Below are 7662 nucleotides of genomic sequence, written 5' to 3'. Positions count from 1 at the left end.
AGCATTATTTACAATAGCCATGATCAGGAAGTAGCCTTAGTGCCCTTCAATAGATGAATGGATAAACAAGATGGTACACACACACACACACACACACAAACACAATGGAATATTACTCATCCATAAAAAAGAATGAAATCTTGCCATTTGCAAACATAACAAAACAGAAACAGAGTCATAGATACAGAGAAGTAGGTGATTGCAAGAGGGGAGGGGTTTGGGCGGAGGAGAGATGAAGGAGGTGAGGGAGATTAAGAGGTACACATTTCCAGTTGCAAAATAAATGTCACAGGTATGAAATGTACAGTGTGAGGAATATAGTCAATAATTATGTAATGTCTTTGTATGGTGACAGATGGTAACTAGATTTATCATGGTAATCATTTTGAAATGTATAGCAATAGCAAATCACAATGTGTATAACATAATACTGTAGGTCAATTATACTTCAAAAGGAAACAAACTCATAGAAAAAGAGATCAGGTTTATGGTTACCAGAGGTGGAGGGTGGGGAGAGAGAAGTGGGATGAAGGCAGTCAAAAGGTACAAACTTCCAGTTATAAGATTAAAAAGTACTAGTAATATAGTGTACAACATTATAAATAAAATGAACACTGCTGTATGCTGTCTGAAAGTTGTTAAAAGAGTAAATCCTAAAGAGTTCTCATCACCAGGAAAAGTCTTTTTCTGTTTCTTTTTTTTTTTTTTTTTTTTTTTGCGGTACACGGGCCTCTCACTGCTGTGGCCTCTCCCGTTGCGGAGCACAGGCTCAGCGGCCGTGGCTCACGGGCCCAGCCGCTCTGCAGCATGTGGGATTTTCCCGGACCAGGGCACGAACCCGTGTCCCCTGCATCGGCAGGCAGACTCTCAACCACTGCACCACCAGGGAAGCCCTTTTTCTGTTTCTTTAATTTGTCTCTACATGAGATGATGGATGTTCAATAAACTTGTGGTAGTTATTTCACAATATATGTAAGTAAAATCATGCTGTACACCTTAAACTTATTCAGTGCTGTTAGTCACATATATATGTCACATATATATTTATATATATATAAAACTGGAAGAAAAAAAACCAACTTAGTTGGTTTAGTGCCCTATAACCATTCCTCCTTTTTTTGAATATCATTTCCCTTCATTTTTATTGGAATTAATACTGGCCTTTTTTTTAACCTAATTTTCTGAATAACCATTGATTTTTTTTCCCAATTGCTCTAACATTTCTGCTATATGGCTATGAGTAATATGCTCAAACATATCAGTTATGTTTCCTAGTGATCTGCTTTCTAGAGTCATTAATCTTCCTGCTTGAATTTGAGCTGCTTGTTCTGTGTAGCTGTCATCTTAGGCCTTCCCTTCATTGCTTTTCCAGATTTGATTTAGTTCTCATCATGCATTGCTGCTTTTGAGAAACCTGCTCTTATTCTGACTCCCAGTGCTTTGTATGTGATCTAATTTTTATCTTTTAGAACTTTCAGGATCTTTTTATCCCTGCTTTTCTGAAAGTTTACAATGATGCATTTTGGAGCAAATCTCTGTATGGAGATTTCTGTCCTTCAGTTACAGGAAATTTTCTTCAATTATTTCTTCCCTTAGTCAATCTTTACAATACTCTTTAGACAAATATTAGACTTCCAGGACTGTTTTTAATTTCCTTAACTTTTTTTTTTTAATGTTTTTATTTATTTTTGGCTGCATTGGGTCTTCGTTGCTGCGCAGGGGCTTTCTCTAGTTGTGGCAAGCAGGGGCTACTCTTCGTCGTGGTGTGCAGGCTTCTAATTTTGGTGGCTTCTGTTGTTGCAGAGCACAGGCTCTAGGTGCGCGGGCTTTAGTAGTTGTGGTGTGTGGGCTTCAGTGGTTGTGGCTCGCGGGCTTTAGAGTGCAGGCTCAGTAGTTGTGGCGCACAGGCTTAGTTGCTTCGCGGCATGTGGGATCTTCCTGGACCAGGGATCAAACCCGTGTCCCCTGCGTTGGCAGGCGGATTCTTAACCACTGCCCCACCAGGGAAGTCCCTAATTTTCTTAACTTTTTTATGGTTCTGCTTTCTGAGATATTTCTTATATTTTTCAACCCTTTTATTAATGTTTTAAAATTTTCAACTATTCTATTTTTTTCCCAATGATTCTTTTTTATTCCTTTATTATTCCTTTCTAAGTGATAGTCTGTTCATGAAAGCAGTAGCTTTACTTATCTCTCTGATAAGATAATATCTTATAAGACAATATTTGAGGGATATTAGTTAGAGAGTTATTTTTTGTTATGTCCCCCCCCCCAAGTCCCATATTGTCTTTGTTTCCTTTCAGATATTTTCTTTTTTATTGTTGTTGGTTTAGGTCAGAGGTCTTCCTTGATGGAGAGTTTCCTCAGATATCTGGCTATCTTTGGCTCTCTATATTTAAGATTATAACAAAGCTAATTGGAAGCTTAGTATGTGGGAGTGAGCTTGTCAGCTGGTGTTTCGCCCTAGGGTGAAAAGGCAAAGATCTATCCTTTCAGAATGTCCAAATTAAGTACTCCTTTTCTCTGGAGCTTTTAATTTTTTTCAGAGAAAAGAATGTTCCAGTCTTCTCTGAGGAGTGGAGAGGTGTGTGTGTATTGCTTTGCTACTGGTGAGCAAGGAAGGGGAAAAGAGCTTGAAATTCAGTGATTCGGCATGTAAACTTTCACTTAATCATTTTGTTTTCAGGCCAAGCCCTCTGCTGTGTTAGCTTGCCAAAGACCAGAGCTTTCCATGTTTAATTTCTTCAGTTTCCATTGAGTGACATAGATTAAGGGGGCGGGGAGGTGCCTCAGGGTCCAACCTGCTGTATACAGGCTTCAATGAATCCTCCATCCACTTCGAAACTTGAGTCTTTCAGATACTCTGCAGGGTAATTGACTCATTCCTCATTAGCATTCCTCTGTTAGTTGCTTAGGATACTACTTTCTCTGACTTCTTCTAAAAATTTATTGAAATCTCTCATATGCTCTAGTCACTATGCTTATTTTCTCTATGTTTATGAGTTAATAGATAACTTTTTTGTTTTATACCTTTATTGTTATTTTAGTGGGTTTGGGAAGGGAACACAGATAAGTGCATGTAGTCAATCTGCATTTTTGACAGGGCACCCTTGTAATATATTTTAATACCTGAAAGGGCAAGTTCTTTCAAGTTTTTCTCAGTGTTGAGTTTTAAAATTGTGTCAGTCAAATAAAAAAAGTTTAGGGTTTTAAAGTTTTACATCCTATGCATTCTTGTTTATTGAGAGGCTGTATGTAATAATGTATTATACTTATATACAACTTTATATTTTTAAAAGCAATTTTGTATGTGTTATCCTATTTGAGCTTCATATAATGAGAGGCTCTGCACTTGGGAACATTGAGCATGGCAGAGGATTGGGAGAGGTGTTGGCCTGAAATTTGCAATAAAGTTGGAAATATAATACTCAAGTTTTATAAGCAGTTAGCTTTAATATCATTTAAAAATTTTTTTTTATTTTTTAAAATTAATTTATTTTTGGCTGTGTTGGGTCTTCGTTGCTGTGTGGGCTTTCTCTAGTTGCAGCGAGTGGGGGCTACTCTTCGTTGAGGTGCGAGGGCTCTCGTTGCGGTGGCTTCTCTTGTGGAGCACAGGCTCTAGGAGCACGGGCTTCAGTAGTTGCAGTACGCGGACTCAGTAGTTGTGGCGCATGGGCTTAGTTGCACCGAGGCATGTGGGATATTCCCAGACCAGGGCTTGAACCCCTGTCCCCTGCTTTGGCAGGCGGATTCTTGACCACTGCACCACCAGGGAAGTCCTAATACCGTCTTAACAGAACTTAGTGTGATACTTTAAACTATCAAAAACTTTTGAAATATAGTTTTTCAGCCATTCTTTCAAAAAGATAAAATATTTTCTTCTCTAGTTCACTTCCTATTCTCTAATATATTGTTTATATTTTGAATGGTCTTATTGATTTTCATCAACATTTTTCAAGTCTTCTTTTCTTTTTTTTTTAACATCTTTATTGGAGTATAATTGCTTTACAATGGTGTGTTAGTCTCTGCTTGATTTATTTATTTAAGTATAGTTGGTTTACAATATTGTGTTAACTTCAGGTTAGTTTCAGCATAGTGATTCAGTATTTTTGTAGCTTATATTCTATTATAGGTTATTACAAGATAATAGGTTTAATTCCTTGTGCTATACAGTAAATCCTTGTTGCTTATCTATTTTCTATATAGTAGTTTGTATCCATGAATCCCATACCCCTAATTTGTCCCTCTCCCCCTTCCCTCTCCCCTTTGGTAACCAGAAGTTTGTTTTCTATGTTTGTAAGTCTATTTCTGTTTTGTATATACTATCATTTGTATTTTTTTTAGATTCCACATATAAATGATATTGTATAGTATTTGTCTGACATTTCATTAAGCATAATATTCTCTAGGTCTATCCACGTTGTTGCAAATGGCAGTAAATGGCAGTATTTCATTTTTCTGTATGGCTGAGTAATATTTCAGTGTGTGTGTGTGTGGTGTGTGTGTGTGTGTGTGTGTATCACATCTTCTTAAGTCACTCATCTGTTGATGAGTACTCGGGTTTGTGTGGTGTGTGTGTGTGTGTGTGTGTATCACATCTTCTTAAGTCACTCATCTGTTGATGAGCACTCGGGTTGCATCCATGTCTTGGCTATTGTAAATAGTGCTGCTGTGAACATTGGGGTGCATGTAGCTTTTTGAATTAGTGTTTTTGTTTTTTCCGGATATATACCCAAGAGTGGAATTGCTGGATCATATGGTAGTCAGTTTTTAGCTTTCTAAGGAACCTCCATACTGCTTTCTGTAATGACTGCACTGATTTGCATTCCCACCAAAAGTGTACGAGGGTTCCCTTTTCTACACATCCTCTCCAAAATTTATTTGTAGCTTTTTGATGGTAACCATTCTGACTGGTGTGAGGTGACACCTCATTGTGGTTTTGATTTCCATTTCTATAATAATTAGCAATGTTGAGCATCTTTTCATGTGCCTGTTACCCATCTGTATGTCTTCTTTGGAAAAATGTCTATTCAGGTATTCTGCCATTTTTTGATTGGATTGTTTGGTTTTTTTGATATTGAGTTGTATGAGCCGTTTGTATATTTTGGATGTTAACCCCTTGTTGGTCGCATCATTTGCAAATATTTTCTCTCATTCCAAGGTTGTCTTTTTGTTTTGTTGATGGTTTCCTTTGCTGTGGAAAAGCTTTTAATTATCTAATAATCTATTTTTTTAATTAAAAAAATTTTTTTAACATCTTCGTTGGAGTATAAGTGCTTTACAATCGTATGTTAGTTGCTGCTTTATAACAAAGTGAATCAGCTATATGTATACATATATCTCCATATCTCCTCCCTCTTGCGTCTCCCTCCCACCCTCCCTATCCCACCCCTCTAGGTGGACACAACGCACAGAGCTGATCTCCCTGTGCTATGTGGCTGCTTCCCATTAGCTATCAGTTTTACATTTGGTAGTGTATATATGTCCATGCCACTCTCTCACTTCATCCCAGCTTCCCCTTCCCTCTCCGCGTGTCCTCAAGTCCATTCTCTACGTCTGCGTCTTTATTTCTGTCCTGCCCCGAGGTTCTTCAGAACCTTTTTTTTTTTTTAGCTTCCACATATATGTGTTAGCATACAGTATTTGTTTTTCTCTTTCTGACTTACTTCACTCTGTATGACAGATTCTATGTCCATCCACCTCACTACAGATAACTCAATTTAATAATCTATTTTAAATGTTACTCATATGTTCTTTATGAAATGATATGACTAAAGTGGCGTAAGTAAATTATATCTCTATAGTAAATTCATAATATGTCAGTCTAAAAAGTAAATAACAATCCTGAAGCATACCAGTTTTTGAAAAAAATAACATCTATTTTTTTATGTAACCTCTTCTCTATAGACTAAAATTATGTGGATTAATAAAAGTATAGACTACTTATAAAAAATAAATTTTATTGTAACTAGAAATTCAAATACAGTTTGCAGTATCGACTTTCTGTTTTGTTAATGACCTTTTTCTGTTTTCATTCTTATAAGCAACATTCTTTTTTATGTACCTAACTAGTTCTTGGAAACCTATAGGTTTTTGGAAGCAGGTTACCTGAAAATTTGGAAACTAATATTGTATGTTTCAGTTAACTCACTATAAGACAGAAGATAACTTTAATCATACTTTCCTCACCTTCAAAATGCAAAAGAACACTGCTTTTGGAGTCAAAGTCTTGGATGTGTGCTAAGTATCAATATGTTCTTAATGTATGTGTATCCTTGAGAAAGTTCCCTTAATTTCACAATGCCTCGGTGATCTCCTTTACAAAACTGGAATAATAAAATCTGCCATTTCTAGTTGTCAGGGTTGTCATGAAGATTGAAGGAGATAAAATGTATGAAAATGTTTTAAAAATTGTCAAGAGTTCTACAAGTATAATGATTACTATTTTAGTCAGTAGTAATACCAAGATTATCAGGAACTTTTAAATATCTTAAGCCCCCTCTAAGACTTTACCTTTTACATAATTTTGAATTATTTTTGAAAAACAATTAAGCTCTAGTCATGTTATAAGATTATTAGGTGAACATTGTATCCTCTCTGTGGGCAACTTACTTTCTTAGTATGGGATTTTGGGGTTTATGATTGCATGGCTGTAAGTAATTGCCATATTCTTTCTGTTTTAGATAAAGACAGATCTGCATTTAATTTTCTCATTCAGTGTCTTATTGGTGTTATGATTGCAGTGTCAAGTGTAGCACCTAGAACAAAGCTGGCATTTAATATGTGTATGAAACTGACTTCCTTATTGGGACTCTTTGGAAATTTCAGCTAATTATAGTTCTGCCTACTTCTGTTGTCTCAGAGTATTTGTAAATTTCAACTGCCCTAGTCCTGTTCTAGTCTCTCAGTAACCAAACCCACATTTGGCTAAACAACAGTTAAGCTCACCTATCTAAAAGGATTCGTATTTATAACCTGATGCAATTCTGGTCTAATATTAAAGCTGATACTGTATAAAATATATCCTTTAGGAAAGTTCGAGGGGCAGATTCTCAATCTGTGACTTAAAAGTTTGTCTTTCGTATCAGTAACCCCTAATAATTCCAGTAGGCTTCAGTTTGTCTCCATCTGTGCAAGGGGACATACAAATGACCCTGTAACATAATCTACTCATTGATTTGCCAGAGCCAAAAGCTATTCCTGAATTAATGGACAATTGATGAAAGATTAGTCAGGCAGTACCTTTAAAAATTACATATATGGGGCTTCCCTGGTGGCGAAGTGGTTAAGAATCCGCCTGCCAATTCAGGGGACACAGGTTCAAGCCCTGGTCGGGGAAGATCCCACATGCTGTGGAGCAACTAGGCCTGTGCACCACAACTACTGAGCCTGTGCTCTAGAGCCTGCTTGCTGCAACTACTGAGCCTGTATGCCACAACTAATGAAGCCCATGCGCCTAGAGCCCGTGCTCCACAAGAGAATCCACCGCAATGAGAAGCCCACACACCACAGCAAAGAGTAGCCTCCACTCGCTGCAACTAGAGAAAGCCCGCGCGCAGCAACAAAGACCCAACACAGCCAAAAATAAATAAATAAAATAAATAAATTTATTTTAAAAAATTACATATATGATATATAGTATATATATGTGTATGTGTACAT

This window comes from Physeter macrocephalus, chromosome 2 (assembly GCF_002837175.3).
Source record: "Physeter macrocephalus isolate SW-GA chromosome 2, ASM283717v5, whole genome shotgun sequence".
Lineage (NCBI taxonomy): Eukaryota > Metazoa > Chordata > Mammalia > Artiodactyla > Physeteridae > Physeter > Physeter macrocephalus.
This window is presented reverse-complemented; position numbering follows the sequence as displayed.